Genomic DNA, 18,048 nt, shown 5'->3' on the forward strand with positions numbered 1-18,048 from the left:
TTCTTACTTGGTGAAGACAAGTGCAAAATACTCATTTACTAACTCAGCCATGTCCTCAGCCTCAAATCATAAATCCTCTTTTTAGTCCCTTTTATCGCCTGTTACTATTTATATGCCTATAGGAGACTTTTGGATTTCCCTTTATGTTGGCTGCCAGCTTCTTCTCAGGCCCTCTTTGCTTCTTTTATTTCTTTCTTCACTTCCCAACAGAACTTTTTATTTTCAGCCTGGTTCACAACTGTGTTATCCACCTGACCATTATACAACATGGACTGCAGAGGTTCAAGAAGGCAGCTCATCACCACCTTCTCAAGGGGAACTAGAGATGGGCAATAAGTGCCGGCCAGTCAGCGATGCCCACATCACATGAATGAATCTTCCAAAAGCACCCTTTTTCCATTTCATCTTACTCTCTATCGCTTTCATCATCCAGTAAGCTCTGGTGTTTTTTTGTCCTATCTTTCCTCCTGTGGGAATGAACATTGAATGTACTCAAACCATCTCTTTAAAGGCAGCCCATTGATCCATTCTAGCTTTGCCTGCCGATCTTTGATTCCAATTTACCTGGGCCAGATCCATTTTCACCCCACTGAAATTGGCTCTCCTCCAATCGATTATTTTTACTTTGGTTTGCTCCTGGTTCTTTTCCATAGCTAACCTAAACCTTATGATACCATGATCACTTTCCCCTAAATGTTCCCATAATGATACTTTATCCACTTGACCCGCCTCATTCCCCAGAACCCATGCAGCAATCCCTCCATCTGGTTGGAGATAGAGGAGATATTAATACAAAAGCTTGGTTAAAGAGGCAGGTTTCAACGAACATCTTAAATGAAATGGTGAAGAGGCAGAGAAGCTTAGGGAGGGAGTTCTAAATCTTTAGATCTCGCAAGTGAAGGTAGGGCTACCATGTTGAAACAAGTTGCCAAAATTGGGGGAATGCCCATATCTCAGAGACATGTAGAGCTGGTGGAGGTTACAGAGATAGGGAGGGTCAAGGCCTAAGAGGTATGTGGAAACAATGAAGTGGATTTTAAAATTGAGGTGTGCCAGAACGGGAGCCAATGTAAGTCAACGAGCACAGGGCTGAATGGATGAATGGATATTGGTATGAGTTAGGAATCACGCACTAGAGATTTAGGTGAACTCAAGTTTACAGGGGGTGAAGATGGAAGGCCAGCCAGGAGAGCATTGGAATAGCTGAGTTGAGAAGTAACCAAGACATGGATGAGAATTTCAGCAACCAATAAGATTTAAGGATTGAGCAAGAAACAAATGGAATGATGGAGATGGAACTAGGGTGAATTAGAGTCAAAGACCTGGACAATATCCAGGCTTGGGCTGATAAGTGACAAGTAACATTTGTGCCACAAAAGTGCCAGGCAATGACCATCTCCAACAAGAGAGAATCTAACCATCATCCCTTGACATTCAATGGCAGTATCATCACTGAATCCCCCACTATCAACATCCTGAGGGTTACCATTGACCAGAAACTGAACTAGGTGAACCAGGTCAGTGGCTAGGGATTCTGTGGCAAGTAACACACCTCCTCACTCCCCAAAGCCTGTCCATCGTCTACAAAGCACAAGCCTGGAGTGTGATGGAATACTCTCCACTTACCAACAAGAGTGTTGTACATGAAGCTTGACAACATCCAGGACAAAGTAGCCCACTTGAGCAGCACCCCATCTACCACCTTAAACATTTACTCCTTCCATCACTGATACAATAGCAGCAGTGTGTACCATCTACAAGATGGACTGCAGCAACTCACCAAGGCTCCTTGGACAGCACTTGCCAAACCTGCGACCTCTACCACCTGGAAGTTCAAGGGGAGCAGATAGATGGGAACACCACCACCTGGAGGTTCCCCTCCAAGTCACTCACCATCCTGACTTGGAAATATATCACCGTTCCTTCACTGTCACTGGGTCAAAATCCTGGCACTCCCTTCCTAACAGCACTGTGGGTGTACCTACACCACATGGACTGCAGTGGTTCAAGAAGGCAGCTCACCGCTACCTTCTCAAGGGCAATTAGGGATGGGCAACAAATTCTGGCCTAGATAGTGATGCCCACATCGAAAGAATGAATAAAAAATGAGAATAATAATAAGAAGTGAAGGGTTGGATTTTTGTCCTGGGATTGGGAACCAGGTGATGGGGAATCTCCAGGTCCTGACCCCACACCATGTTGAAAATAAACGTACATTGCAATTCTGGGAGAAAAGGGCACTAATTAACTTGAGGTTAACCTCACTGTCTAATTAATAGTGGCAGAGACAGGGAGAAGACGGGACTTACACACAGTGGTTCGATTTAAAGGGTGAATGGCAGCCATCATGATGCTGGTCATTTTGTCCACAGAAGGAGGAGAGATCAGAGCAGCGGGCACCCATGCCAGGGCTGACACACATTTTCCTGATGCCTCCTTTTAAATGCTTTTGGAGGGCTTGCCACCTCCCACAAGGTCAGTTATGAAGGTGGAACCTGTGGCTACAGGAGGGACCCTGTCTGCGGAGGATGAAACACCAGAGCCTGCGTTGTTCCACCATTCGAGAGCAACATCCACTGGCACAGATACCCTCACCTCAGTGGGTCCTTAATCCAATTTAGAACTGGTGGCATAGGGTGAATCACTTTGCACAAGTGAGCAGGAAGAGGTGAGGGCAGAGACAGTTGTTGACAGTCCCCCCTTGGAGGATGGAGGTCAGACATGTTCAGCTGGTTGGAGATGCAGAGCTTAAGAAATCACACACAAGACGGGTATTCCTGGACCAGCAGCTTGAAACATGTACCAACGTGCTGGAGTTCTCTTTTGGAGCAATGGAAATTGGTGATGTGCAAGAGGCCAGAATTAGAAGAACGAAGATATCTTGGAGGGTTGTTGGGCTGGAAGACATTACAGGGATAGGAAGGCACAAGGCCATGGAAGGATTTGAAAGCAGAGATGAGAATTTTTAAAATTGAGGTGTCGCTAGACTGGGAGTCAGTGTAGATCAGCGAGAATGGGGAATGATGTGTGAACAGGACTTGTGAGTTAGGAAAGAGGCAGCAGAGTTTTGGATGAGCTGAAGTTTATGAAGGGTGGAGGATTGGAGGTTGGCCTGGAGCATTTGGAACAATAAAGTCTGGTAACAAAGGCATGGATGATGATTACATCAGCAGCTTTACATCCCTTCACTCACTGCACCCCCCAAACCTCAAAGGTGAGGTTGCTGCTTGCAAAGGAGACCAGGGGAACTCACGGTGTTACTTCACATTTTTAGGAATCCCAACTTACTTTATCGTCGAGCAGGGGCTGAGGACTCCGACAGGCCGCATGTGCGGATCGAGACCGGGTGGACAGACAGAGGACAGGGAGTGGGGACAGGGGGAGGTCCCAGAGGGAGAATGAGGAGCAAGGAAAGAGGTTCCAAGCTGCAGGTGGCAGTCTTTAAGCAATGAGGGCTCGGGAGAAGTCCTGGTGACCTGAGGAGGTAGCAGAAAATTGGTGACTTTATGCTCTGGGTCACTGGGGCAAAGGTGACCCTTTGGAACAGTGGTGTTCTGATCAGTGTGCTGAAGAGCTGAAATTGAGCTTGTGAGTTGGTGCTGGCATGCAGATTCTGGAATCCAGGGGAACAGAGTCTCAGGAGACGAGATTGAAATGCTGAAAGGTGAGCTGTTGTTGAGGCAGTTCAAGTTGGAACATTTTTTGGAGAGAATTCCAAAGCTAGATCTTTGAAGGTGAAGACTGGAATCAGTCATGAGAGACAGGGGTTCAATTAGATTGGTTGACTCGCCGTGTTTACTGACATAAACACTGGGTGGGTCGCTGAGAAATCCATGGCATCTAGCTTGGTCACATTTGCCATTTATTGACTAGTGCGGTGTGTTGGACCACAGTTTACCTGTTAATTCATATGTAGCTCACCCTGAATGTTAGAAAATAAGATAGATATTATAAATTGTTTTAACTTCCTAACCTTGTATAGTAAAGTTTATTTTTTCTCAAAAATGATGAAATCTTTTGGCTTTATTCTCCTAGCAAATGTCTTGGATTTCATTTTCTTTGTCTACTTTAAACAAAAAGTTATTGGTGCCTACCCAGATGGCACCAAAAACCTGAGGGTCTGGTTAAGGATCATAACATAAAATGGGGGATCTTGCAGGACTTCAGATCCATAGACAGACACAAGTGCTGGTATTTGTTGAGGTTAAGGCTGATAAGATTTTCACAGTAACTTTTGTTATTCTTATTGAAAAGGAGAGTGTCTTTGTCAATCACTACAACTTTTCAGGAGAGGGAAGATTTATCCCTGAATGATTTGCAACAATTTACCAAGGCGAGGTTAATTGCATTAGCAGAAATGCTGAAATTAGAGTTAAATTCAGGGGCTAAGAAATCAGAAATAATTGAGGTAATAGCATGGCAGTTGAAATTAGACACAGGTATAAACCAACTTGAGTTAGCTGGAATTCAATTGCAGAAGAAGCAGCTTGAGATAGAAGAATAAATGAAAAAGCTCAAATTGGAAAAAGAGGAAAAAGAAAGAGCAAAAGAAATGGAAAAGCAAAATCTTGAGCTTGAATTCCAGAAAGAGAAAGAAAGCTTCCAGTATGAACTGGCTAAAGAAAAGCTTAAGTTACGTGGCTTAAGAGAAGCTGTTCCAGACAATAAAAGTGATAAAGTAGAGAAGAAAAGTGATGTAGCTAGTTTGTTGCTGTATGAAGGGCCACGTATAAGCAAATTTTTGGAAGCTGAACGTTAAATCAGTGTCAGTAATAACAACATCTAAGGAGCCTTTGGGAAAGGCTGTAACTGTAAAGGAAATTGGTGGTAAAACCATAGCAGTGATACAATTGAAAAGTGTCTCCTTACAGCCTACTAGAAAGGGGGATATGGCTCAGGATAGTCAAGGGAATTCTTCCTTGAATACTGATAAATTGAGTCAGGTCAATGGGGGTTATATAGATCTTGTCTCAAAGGGAGAAGTGTTCCCTCACTCCTCTAATAAAATGAGTAGAGAAATTAATATTTTGAGAGCCACTGGGCAGATCAGTCATTGATGGTGCCTGATGATATGGCTTGTGTTCCAGATAGTTTAATGAAAGAAAAAGTAATAATAGGGGGTCTTTATGGAACTTATGAACCTGTTCCCTTATGTCAAGGCAATTTATGAAGTGACTCAATAAAATGAATTGTTATAATGGGAATTGTTCCTAGTTTACCTATGGAAGGGATAGATTTTATACTTCATTGCAATAGTTAAACCAGATGGATTCTGATAAACGTGACTTGGCATGTTTGAACTAATTAGCATCAGTGAGAGTTTCGAGAACCACTTGTGGTGAGAGAACAGAAATTTTGCAGGAGGAAGATCCTGAACTGTTTCCTGATTGTGCAGTGGCTAAAGCTTGAGCTCATTGGGATAGAGAGGAGGAAGTTGAAAAACCACTAAACCAGGACCATGGAAAGTTGGTATCAGAAATGTAGGAATGTCAAAGGCTGTGTGAGAAATTAGGCTCTGCCAAGGAAAACCTAATCAGTGTAGAATACCTACTTTCAAGCTCGAAAGATGAGTTTGTTAATTAAAAACAAGAACTGGAGTGTCAGTCACAGGAAGTTTAACACTTGAATGATGACTTGAAACAAATGATAAACTTGTAGAAACAAATTCAACAAAGATAGATCTTCAATTAAAACTTGATGAACTTCAAAGTTTCTACTAAGAATCGTGACAAATGTAGTGAATAGCGAAAGGATTTGTTGATGAACAGAACAATTGGTTGAATGTCGAATTAAAACCCAAGGCTAATGAACTGTCAGAACTTTGTTGCAAAAAGAACAACAAAATTCTTGATCTTCAATGCAATCTGGAGAACAAGAGGATGAGATGTGTGGTATGGAAAAGCATATCTAGACTTTAAAAGCAGAATGCAGGTACAGCAAGTAATTAGGAAAGCTAATAGAGTGTTATCATTTATTGTGAGGGGAATTGATTACAAAAGTAGGGAGGTTATGCTTCAGTTGTACAGGACATTGGTGAGACCACATCTGGTGTATTGTGTACAGTACTGGTCTCCTCATTCAAAGAAAGAAGTAAATGCATTAGAAGCAGTTCAGAGAAGCTTTATTAGGCTAATACCAGGAATGGGCAGGTTGTCTTATGAGGAAAGGCTGGACAAGTTAGGCTTGTATCCATTGGAATTTAGAGTGAGGCAACTTTATTGAAACCTTTAAGATCCTGAGGGATCTTGACAGGGTGGATGTGGAGAGGATGTTTCTTCTTGTGGGAGAATCTAGTACTAGGGGGTCACTGTTTAAAAATAAGGGGTCGCTCATTTAAGACAGAAATTAGGAGAATTTTTTTCTCTCAGAGTGTTGACAGTCTTTGGGACTCTTCCTCAAAAATCGGTGGAAGCAGAGTCTTTGAATATTTTTAAGGCCGAGGTAGATAGATTCTTGATAAGCAAGGGGTTGAAAGGTTATCGGGGGTAGGCAGGAATGTGAGCTTGAGGTTACAATCAGGTCATCCATGATCTTATTGAATGGTGGAGCAGGCTCGAGGGGTTGAGTGACCCACTCCTTCTAATTCATATATTCGTATGTATGTAAGAGGAAAATTCAAAGAAATAGATTGGGGATCTAATGAGTGAATTGAAGAGTCTAAGGAGTAGTTGGTGACCATGGAGGAAAGATTCCAAAATGAACTGAATGCCCAGCTGAAGTTGTTAAGTTTGTACAGGGGTTCTGCAGATGACCCTGAAACAAAGGCAACTGAACTCATCAGAACAGTTGCTGAGCTGAACGAAAGGATTAACAACGCAAACACAAAAGCTGCTGGAAAAACTCAGCAGGTCTGACAGCATCTGTGGAGAGAGACAGAATTAACATTTCGAGTCTGTATGACTCTTCTTCAGAGCCTCCAGACATGAAACGTTAACTCTGTCTTTCTCTCCACAGATGCTATCAGACCTGCTGAGCTTTTCCAGTAATTTTTGTTTTTGTTTCAGATTTCCAGCATCCGTAGTATTTTGCCTTTAGAAAAGATTAACAAGCTTGGAAAAGAATCAGAAAATAAGTGTAAACAAATGTTTGGATAAAATTGTGAAAGAAATGGAAATGAAGGTTCCATTTTTCAAGCCTGAAGAATATGAAAGTATGCAGAAGGCTATGGCAGATCTCTTGGATAAACTAGAAAATGACTTGAGTAAAGGGAGAGAAACTCCCTGGGTGCAAGTTTATTCATCCAGCGTTGATCAAAACAATGAAACAGAAAAATCTGTTATAGAGGAAGTGAGTGAGGAACTTTGAAGCTGGTTGTCCACCAAACATACATGGTTTCTGTAGCAAACTTAAAGAACCCATTGAAGGCATGTTTTCATTAAAAAGGAGAAAAGTAACAAAAGTCCCATGTTCTTGAAATGCAGAAGTCATTTATATCACATGGTGTGACTGACATGCATCCATATTGTGAGAATGACGTTATTTTTTATACTTGTGGGAATATTTTGTTAATCTGTAAAGAAAACCTGTGGTGGGGGGAGGTGGGGGAGGGGGCGGGTGGTTGGTGGGTGTTTGTGTGTGTGTGTGATTTGATCAAGCTGGGCAAGTGGTTGAAAGGAATCAGGCTGTCAGGGTGTTTGGAAACATGAAAAGTTTAAAGGTGTTACATTTGAGTGAAAGTAAATAGGTTAGATCTAACATTTGCATTCTTAGATAAGTTGGGAGGTTGTTGAATATCAAAGCTAACAAAGAAAATGTTTGCATCTTGCAGGAGTCCATAGGTAAATAGCAGTGAGGATATTGTTTTTATTGACCCAAATGCAAAGACAAAGATGGAAACATGAAAGATCTTATATTTGGAAGGGTCTGAGTTTCAAAGAGATGTGAGAACAATGGGATTGAGTTGAAAGGGGGAAAAAGTATATTAGAATTACTGTGGGTAGCTGTTGAGGTAGAAAGAGCAAGAGATAGCTACTGAGCTGGATCGCTGTTGAGCCTTTAAGCTAGAGATGACTGGAGATAGCTGGTTTGAGCTGTTGAGAAACTTTGGGCTGCAGCAAGCAGTTTGATTCTGAAGTGAATTCCAAAGTAAAGTGGAAGAGGGTACAAGTCATGTGGTACATCTTTATTGAAACCACAGCAGTCTGCCTTTTGTGGTATTACTGGATTCCATATTTAAATATCTATCAGAGAGCATTACCTATAAAGTGTTTACTTGTGGGTTTGACCAAGTAGAGAGTTTTTGGGGGAATGTTTTTTAAGACTAACCTTAATTGTGTAACTGTAATCTTGTGTGCTTAAGTTTTCTTTTGTTTTTTGTTTGTTAATAAAACTTTTAATTCAATAATAAAAACCCTTTAGTGATACTGGACCTCTTACTGCTGAGATTGATACGTCTTCTTTTCATTACTAGAATACCAAAAAAAGGTTGTGACCAGTAAGCCGAGTTTCCCTCTGGAATTCGATTTGGGCAGCAATTAATACTGGCTGTGGAATAACAATATGTGAAGAGGGGAAGACCACCAGAATATTGATTTGCAGTGACACCAAAAAGATTTGAAACCCATTGTACAAAATAGAAATACAAGCTAGTCAAAATGGTTCTAAAGAAAACTTTAATGTATCTTCACTACCTCTTGTTGACCATACAAAGATTATGGGAAAAAACAACTTAATTGTTAATGTTCTGTCCAGAGTTTAAAGAAAGGGTTTAGGAGAAAAGGCAGGTTCTGAGTTATGATAATTCTACGATGCTTAAATTCTGCTAATCCTACTGTTATGTGTATTGGCTTTTGTTTTGGTTAAGCCTTTATAACTTTATAGTACAATATGTGTAATGGTGGAACAAAATGAAAAGCTTATCTGTACAATATGTTATAAGTTATTTGTTAGAAGTTTATAATGTTAAGTACTTCTAGTAAAGAAATTATAAAGCCATTGTAAAGAAACCCTCACTTTAATTAAGCTTTCTTTTTCCCAGGTTAAGGTGTCAGGAATCCCTTCTCACCTTATCATTGAGGGGGGGCCGGGAACTTCATCTCCTGACAGACCTTGGGAGTTCCTGCGCATGCACGGGTTGGGAGCAGACAGCACAGGCAGTCAATGTTTGGAATTAGTCAGGCCAGGGCAAGGGCCCAGTGCACCTGCGTGAAGCGAAAAAAATAAGGTCATATAAGCCTGGAGCAGGGCACCATACCAGAGAAGAGTCCCAGACAGGGGACAGGGAGAGATCCCAAAAAGGGAAGCCAGGAAGGGAAACCAGGGATGGAGGGGACAAGAAGAGGTCCCAGAGAGAGAGAGAGAGAGAGAGAGGAGCAAAGAAAGAGTCTTCAAGCAGTAAAAGGGCTGCAGGTGGCTGGCTAATGAGTGCTTGGGAGAATCCCTGGAGACCTGAGAAGGCAGCAGAAGGCTGGTCATTCCATGCTGTGGGCTCCTGTGGAAAAGTTACTCTGTAGAGCAGTGGTGTTCTGCTCAGCATGGCTGAAGAGCTGACATTGTGCTTGTGAGCTGGTGCTGGAGAGCAGAGTCTGGAATCCAGGGGAACAGAGTCACGGGAGAGGAGATTGAATCCTTGCGGGATGTGCCATTCTTGAGGTCATCCAAGTCGGAGCAACTTTTGGAGAGAATTCTGAGGCTAGATGTTCAAAGGTGAAGACTAGAATCCTGGACGAGAAAGAGTTTCAACGAGATTGGTTGACTTATGGTGTTTACTGATGCCTGGGTGGGTTGCTGAGAAATCATTGGGATCTGACCTGATTGCATTTGCCATTTATTGGGCGCTGTAGCATGTTCGACTACAGTTTGCATGTTAATTCACACGTACCTCATATCAACCCTGATTGTTAGAGCATAAGATAGATGTTGTAATTTGTTTTACCTTTCTGACCTTGTATAGTGAAGTTTATTTGGTTTACTCAAAACCCATGGAATCTTGCAGCTTTATTCTCGTAGCAAGTGTCTTGAATCTCAAACTTTGTCTACTTTAACCAAAAGGTTACTGATCCCTAACTGGATTTACCAAAATCTTTGGGGTCTGGTCCGGGATCATAACAACATCCGAGCAGTAGCCTGACACTGTCCCAAACTGCCAGCAGGTGGCGGCATTGCAGCAAAACCTTCAGCCAACGCAGAAAGCAAAACACGAACAGGGAAAAGTTACTGCTCAGGGTGCAAATCATTCTTAAAATTGGCTTAGTTTTCAGGAGATTTTTGTGTCCTATGCTCGCTAAAAATCATTTGCATGCCACCCAATGCAAAATCTGCCATGCAACTGTGAGATTGGCCAGCTGTTTAAAAGGTCAATTCAAAACATTGATCGAGAAAGATATTCCTTGATATATTTGTGGTATCTTGGTGCATTTGATTAGTATAGCTGAAAATTGTTCGATAAAAACAATGCTTATTTTTGCGATCAATGTCAAACCTACAAGTAACTTGATTTTAAATGACTGAAAACGACTTAAAAATTAACAGAGGGGTTTTCCCAGTTACATTGGGTTAGTTTCTTAGCAAATTACAAAAAATATTCAAAAGCTTTTAATACTCATCTATGTGTCCTTGCAAAGGATCCAGCTTCTAAGATCATAAAAAAAATAGGAGCAGAAGCAGGCCATTCAGCCCGTTACACTATTAACATCATGGTTGATCTGATTGTGGCCTTAACTCTACTTTCCTGCCTGCAGCCCCCTTAACCCTTAACTCACTTGTTGATCAAAAACTTGTCAAACTCAGCCTTGAATATATTCAGTGACCCAGCCTCCACTGTTCCCTGTGGAAGAGAATTATCAAAGACTAATGACCCAATGAGAAAGAAATTTCTCCTCTTCTCCATCTGAAATGGGAGGCCCCTCATCTCTAGACTATGCCACCCAGTTCTAGTTCCCCACGAGGGGAAACATTCTGCTTCCATTGCAAGTATATCCCTCCTTAAATAAGGAGGCCAAAGTACTTCACATGTGGTCTCATCAATGCCCTCTAAAGTTGTAGCATGACTTCCCTACTTTTATACTCCACCCCCTTGCAATAAAGTCCAACATTCCATTGGTCTTCCTAAATACTTGCTGCATCTGCATACTGACTTTTCGGGATTCATGTACAAAGACATCCAGATCCCTCTGTACTGCAGCATTCTGCAGTCTCCCTAAATTTAAATAATATGCTGTTTTTCTATTCTTCCTGCCAATGTGGACAACATTAAATTTTCCCACACTGTACTGCATCTGCCTATTTTATTCCCTCTCACATAATCTACCCATATCCTTTTGCATCACCTCACAACTTGCTGTCCTACCTGTTTGCCACTGCTTCTCTACTGTCTTACCTTTTAACCTATTTTCTCATTCCATTTTAGCCAATTCTGTCTTCATATCTTTGCAATTTTCTTTAAGTTAATACTCTAGTTTTAGACCCACATTTCTCACCCTCAAACTGAATGCGAAATTCTATTATGATCAGTCTTACCAAGAGGATCCTTTACTGAGATCATTAAATTGTCCTCAATGATGAAGGAGCCCAGCAGATCAGGGCAAAAGATAAGTCTGAAGCATTTACTAGAGTCTTCAGCCAGAAGCGCAGAGTGGATGATCGATCTCAGCTTCCTCCAGAGGTCCCTAGCATCACAAATGCCAGTCGTAAGCCATTTTGATTCACTCCATGTGATATCAAGAAATGGCTGGAGACACTGGATACTGCAAAGGCTATGGACCCTGACAATATTCCGGCAATAGTACTGAAGACTTGTGCTCCAGAACTTGCTGTGCCCCTAGCCAAGCCGTTCCAGTACAGCTACAACACTGGCATCTATGTGGGAAATTGCACAAGTATGTCCTGTACACAAGCAGGACAAATCAAACTTGGCCAATTACCACCCCATCAGTCTATTCTGAATCATGAGTAAATGGGAGGGGTCATCAACAGTGCTATCAAGCAGCACTTGCTTAGCAATAACCTGCTCATTGATGCCCAGCTTGGGTTCTGCCAAGGCCACTCAGCTCCTGACCTCATTACAGCCTTGGTTCAAACATGGACAAAAGAGCTAAACTCCCAAAGTGAGGTAAGAGTGACTGCCCTTCACATCAAGTCCCATATTTGACCGAGTGTGGCATCAAGGAGCCCTAGCAAAACTGGAGTCAATGGGAATCAGGGGGAAACTCTCCACTGGTTGGAATCATACCTAGCACAAGGGAAGATGGTTGTGGTTGTTGAGGGTCAGTCACCTCAGCTCCAGGACATCACTGCAGGAGTTCCTCAGAATAGTGTCCTCAGCCCAACCACCTTCCACTGCTTCATCAATGACCTTCCTTCCATCATAAGGTCAGAATTGGGGATGTTCGCTGATGATTGCATAAAGTTCAGCACCATTTGTGACTCCTCAGATACTGAAGCAGTCCATTTCCAAATGCAGCAAGACCTGGTCATTATCCAGGCTTGGGCTGACAAGTGGCAAGTAACATTTATGCCACACAAATGCCAGGCAATGACCATCTCCAACAAGAGAATCTAACCATCTCCCCTTGATGTTCAATGGCCTTACCATCACTGAATCTCCCACTATCAACATCCTGGGGGTTACCATAGACCAAAAACTGAACTGGACTAGCCATATAAATACTGTAGCTACAAGAGCAGGTCAGAATCTAGGAATTGTGTGATGAGTAACTCACCTCCTGACTCCCCAAAGCCTGTCTGCCATCTTTAAGGCACAAGTCAGGAGTGTGATGGAATAGTCTCTACTTGCCTGGATGAGTGCAGCTCCCACAACACTCAAGAAGCTTGACACTGTCCAGGATAAAGCAGTCCATTTAGTTGGCACCCCATCCACAAACATTCACTCCCTCCACCAGCGATGAACAGTAGCAGCAGTTTTCACTATCTAGAAGATGCACTGCAGGAACTTACCAAGGCTCCTTAGACAGCACCTTCCAAACCCATGACCACTACCATCTAGGACAAGGGCAGCAGATAGATGGAATCACCACCACCTGGAAGTTCCCTTCCAAGTCACACACCATCCTGACTTGGAAATATATCGCTGTTCCTTCACTGTCACTGGGTCAAAATCCTGGAAGTCCCTCCCTAACTGCACTGTGGGTGTACCTACACCACAGGGACAGCAGCGGTTCAAGAAGACAGCTCACCACCACCTTCTCAAGGGCAATTAGGGCTGGGAAATAAATGCTGGTCCAGCCAGCGAAGCCCACATCCCATGAATGAATAAAAAAAAAGTCCAATGACACATTACCAGGTTTAAAACAGCCCCATCTCTAGTTAGTTCCAGTTTCAGATACTCCCAGTCAATGGATGGAAATTCCAGCAGCAATAAATCCTCCCGGTGGGGACAAGTTTTGTGGGTGGAATAGACTTTTTTTTAAAATATGGGCTCAAAAGGATCATGGTAATTTGATTTAATCAAGATTTGTGTGAAAATATTCTTCAATGCTTTCCACTAGGTTTGGTCAATTAAGGGTAAATTGCTCTTAAAAAAAAAGCAACTGAGTGGAAACTGTTCCCCACTGGATGCTCATTGGGGAACTAATGGAAACGTGGGACTCATACCCCCATGAGAACCAGTGTATGTGGGACCCATACCCCAGTGAGAGTCAGTGTGTGTGGAACCCGTACCCCAGTGAGAGTCAATGTGTGTGGAACCCATATCCCAGTGAGAGTCAATGCGTATGGAACCCGTACCCCAGTGAGAGTCTGTGTGTGTGTGGAACCCATACCCCAGTGAGAGTCAGTGTGTGTGGATCCCGTACCCCAGTGAGAGTCAGTGTGTGTGGATCCCGTACCCCAGTGAGAGTCAATGTGTGTGGATCCCGTACCCCAGTGAGAGTCAGGGTGTGTGGAACCCATACCCCAGTGAGAGTCAGGGTGTGTGGATCCCGTATCCCAGTGAGAGTCAGTGTGTGTGGATCCCATACCCCAGTGAGAGTCAGGGTGTGTGGAACCCATACCCCAGTGAGAGTCAGGGTGTGTGGGACCCGTACCCCAGTGAGAGTCAGGGTGTGTGGGACCCGTACCCCAGTGAGAGTCAGGGTGTGTGGATCCCGTACCCTGGTGAGAGTCATTGTGCGGAATCTGTTGTCCAGTGAGAGTCAGTGCTTGATTCTAAATGGGGCACAGGTATGTCTGGGTATCACACCCTGGGAACATGGAGCCCCAGCTGAGCTTTATCATCATTAATATTTGGATTTTTACAGAACATCTGATTTAAAATTTAATCTTCATAATTGCATCATTGATCTACCCTTTAAAGACTTTAAACTCACTCTCGCAATTAAGCTCTGACGCACAGTCTAAGGGAAGGTATTTTGCACTGCAAATCCCATTGCATCACAGGGAAGAGTCATTATCTGCCTGTTACCAAGGCAACAACTCACCCCATTCCTGACACACCAAAGGCATGATCAAATCATAAATCAGAGACACTATCAGCTGACATCCTCCGGGAATCAACTTCTCTTCCCATCTTAAAAAACTGATTCAAACACAGCTTCATTGTCTCTCTGTTCATTATCCTGCAGATTTAAGAGTGAGACATTTGTGTGCCTGACCTCTGAAGCAGGTTATACAACCAGAGGACTAGGATGCGGAGACCTGAGCTCTAAGGGTTAAATTAGGATAGGTGGCTGTCTACGCTCGTGTCCCCTTGAATATAGAAGATTAATGAGTGATCTAATTGAAGTGTTAATAATGGTTACATGATTTGATAGGGTAGTTAGAGAAAATATTTCCTCTGGTGGTGGTGGGCAGGGGGAGGTGGTGGGGAAAGAGAGGGGAGGGGGTCCAGAACAAGAATAATTCCCGGCTTAATACCTGGGATGAGGGGTTTATCTTATGAGGAAAGGCTACACAGATTGGTCTTGTATCCATTGGAGTTTGAAAAATGAGAGGTGATCTTATTGAAACATAAAAAGATCCTGAGGGAAATTGACAAGGTGGATGTTGAAAGGATGTTTCCCCATGTGGGAGAGACTAGAAATAGGGGGCATAGTTTAAAAATAAGGGCTCTCCCATTTGAGAGAGAGAGGAGAAACTTTTTCCTCTTAGTCTGCAGAGTTCTCATCCCCAGAGAACAGCGGAGACTGGGTCATTGAATATGTTTAAGGTCGAGCTAGATAGATTCTTGATTGACAAGAGATTCAAGGGAAAAGGGATAGACAGGAAAGGAGGCCACAATCAGATCAGCCATGATCATATTAAAAAGAACAGGCTCGAGGAGCCAAATGGTCTTCTCCTGCTCCTAATTTGTATGTTCGTATAACCTTAAAGCGAGAGCCCGGCTGTTCAGGGTGATGGCAGGGATCACTTCACACAAAATGGAATGGAAATCGGGAACTCTCTCCCCCAAAAAGCTGTGGATGCTGAGGTTCAGTGAAATTTTTTAAACTGAGATTGAGTAATTGTTAGACAAGGGTTATGGAGCTAATGCATGTAAATAAGATTTAAAATACAGATCAGTCATAGGGAGAAAGGCTCAAATACCTCCTCCTGTTCCTTAACAAATCTAAATCCCGTCCACCATCTACAAGGCACAAGACAGGAGTGTAATGGAATACTTTCCATTTGCCTGAATAAGTGCAGCTCCAGCAATACTCAAAGAGCCTAATGTCATCCAGGACAAAGCAGCCCACTTGATTGGCACCCCACCCACAAACATTCACTCCCTCCACCACCAACGCACAGTAGCAGCAGTGTGTACCGTCTAGAAGATGCACTGCAGGAACTCACCAAGCCAGCACACTGTATGCTTGCTGCACATCACAGGCTGGAGTGGTTCAAAATGAAGGTGGCTCACTGCCACTCTGAAGGGCAATTTGGGATGGACAATAAATGCTGGCCTCATCAGATACAATTACATCCCATGAACAATTGGAAAAATGGCTGTTTATTTGCATAAGTGTCAGAGCACTTCAGAAAATTCAATAAAGCAACTGACTCCTGAAACAAGATGGTCAACAAGTTTGGGTAAAGTGGGATTGAGGAAAAATTAAAGAAACCAGTCCCTTTATTGAAATTTTATTGTTCAATTTCATTGTAAAGCCAGAAATTCTAACAGTAGTGCCAACAGATAGATCCAGTCTGTGTATACACACAGAACAATCTTTAAAAGCAAGTGAGAATAACTAGCAGCCTAGACTTCTGCACGGTAACCAGGAGTGACTTGAACAAGTCCGTGCAGACATCTCTGAAATTAAAGTGAAACATTGAATAGAGACCCATCCAAACCACAGCCCCTAAGCCTTGCCCATGAACCAGGATTAACAGAGTATAAACATGGGTGCTTACTCATGGAGTGGGCTCAGGGTCACATTGCATGGAGCCCCAGCTTTATGGAGGATTGAGTAGATTGACCACCTCTTCTTATGGGGAGAAACTCAGCATCTATCAAATCTTAGGCTAAAATCAACTGAGCCCACAGGTGGTTTTAACCAAGTTGTTTGATAGCTGCTTCTATGAATTCTTTTAGTTAGACACAGTCCCCACCTGATGTGTAAACACACCACCCTTTAAAATACAAATATCCTGTCAATGTACAGCAGTCAGCAGTTAGTTATGGACAGTTTCACATACATGTTCAGGAATACAGTACAATTTTCAACGAAATGCATCAATCAGGATAAACAATTTGCATCCTCAATTGAATTAACTTTAAAATTAGTGTTTAATACTGATTAAACCTCACATTAAAAATACCCAATGAGAGGTTCAACACAAGATCAACATGAACAGTGCTGCTCAGACAAAGCAGCGATTACAAAATAGTGTAAACCATAAACAAAAGCTTATATATTAATTTTGAGAATAAATAACTGGATTGAAATCGCAGCTTTTTCAGTTACATGCTTGCGTGTCATGAGCTTTCTTTACTGCTTCTCAATGGAGTGTATTGGATTCAATGAGCTGGCGTCAGAATACAAGATAATCAAAAATTGAGTTCTATTGTTGAGCTCTCTGTAAACAATGAGGAGAGAGAGGAAGAGAGCATGTCCCAGGTTAACACACATGCCTAGGAACTCTCTGGAGTGCCTGGAACAGCTCTGGCCTTGTGGTCCACACTGCCAGAGGAGTCAACAGTGGGGGAGCAGTGGTGGGGAGGGAGGGGGGGGCAGGTAGTGAGGGGAAAGAACAGTCTTGGCCTACTACAGATCCCGAGACCTGTAAATCCTACGACAAAACTTGGCAATGTTGAGGCTGCCTTGTTTTGATTTCTGCACACCCCACTTCCCCCCAACTCTAAATGGTTAAAGGCCATTTGTATTAATAGTTCAGTTCTAAGTCTAGACAATATAAACCTGCAGTTGGGGCAACTCTAATAACATTGAACCACACCTCAGTCTGACCTTCCAAGTACGATTTCTGTGCACTCTAATAATACACACCTCAATCATTCTATCCCCTCTCTAACACTCAGCCTGACTATTACTAATAGGCAATATCACTTCAAAATACATTCGTCTGCTCCTTAAGCTACTTTCCCAAACCATCATTCGCTTAATTCAGTAAGAGGTTAAATAGTTGCCCTTTGATTGAGTTGTTGACTATGTCAAGGCCTAGCTATATGGCCAAATTACCATTAGGTTGGAGGAGGTATCAGGCCACCAATGATCAGGGCTCCTTCTCCAGCCAGCAATTAAATCACCACGTGTTAAAGATGTAAACATGGAGACACTGCAGTCTTCAGGAACACTGTCCAGCCTTTTAACATGCAGGTGAAGCCTCATAGCAGCGATCCCCTCACTGAATGAGGCTTCACCAGCCAGCTATACACTAATTCTCCTCCCATCTCCACCAACTCAACAAAAAACTCAGGTTGGTTGGAGCTCTTCACTGACTGTCAAAACACTTTACTTTTAGCAGATAATTGAGTTAATGTCAACTGTTGTCATGGAGTCATTTGCAAGTCACAAAAACTGTGTTAAATGGAGAAAGATGAGTTCTGTTGGAAGGGTGGAGATGTGTTTTACATTAAAAAATTAAGGGTCACAAACTGTCCTGGTTTTAATTCTTTTTCCTCCTTCACTTTCTATTGCATTGAAAGCAGTGGCTTGG

Source organism: Carcharodon carcharias, chromosome 14, assembly GCF_017639515.1.
Source record: "Carcharodon carcharias isolate sCarCar2 chromosome 14, sCarCar2.pri, whole genome shotgun sequence".
Taxonomy (NCBI): Eukaryota; Metazoa; Chordata; class Chondrichthyes; order Lamniformes; family Lamnidae; genus Carcharodon; species Carcharodon carcharias.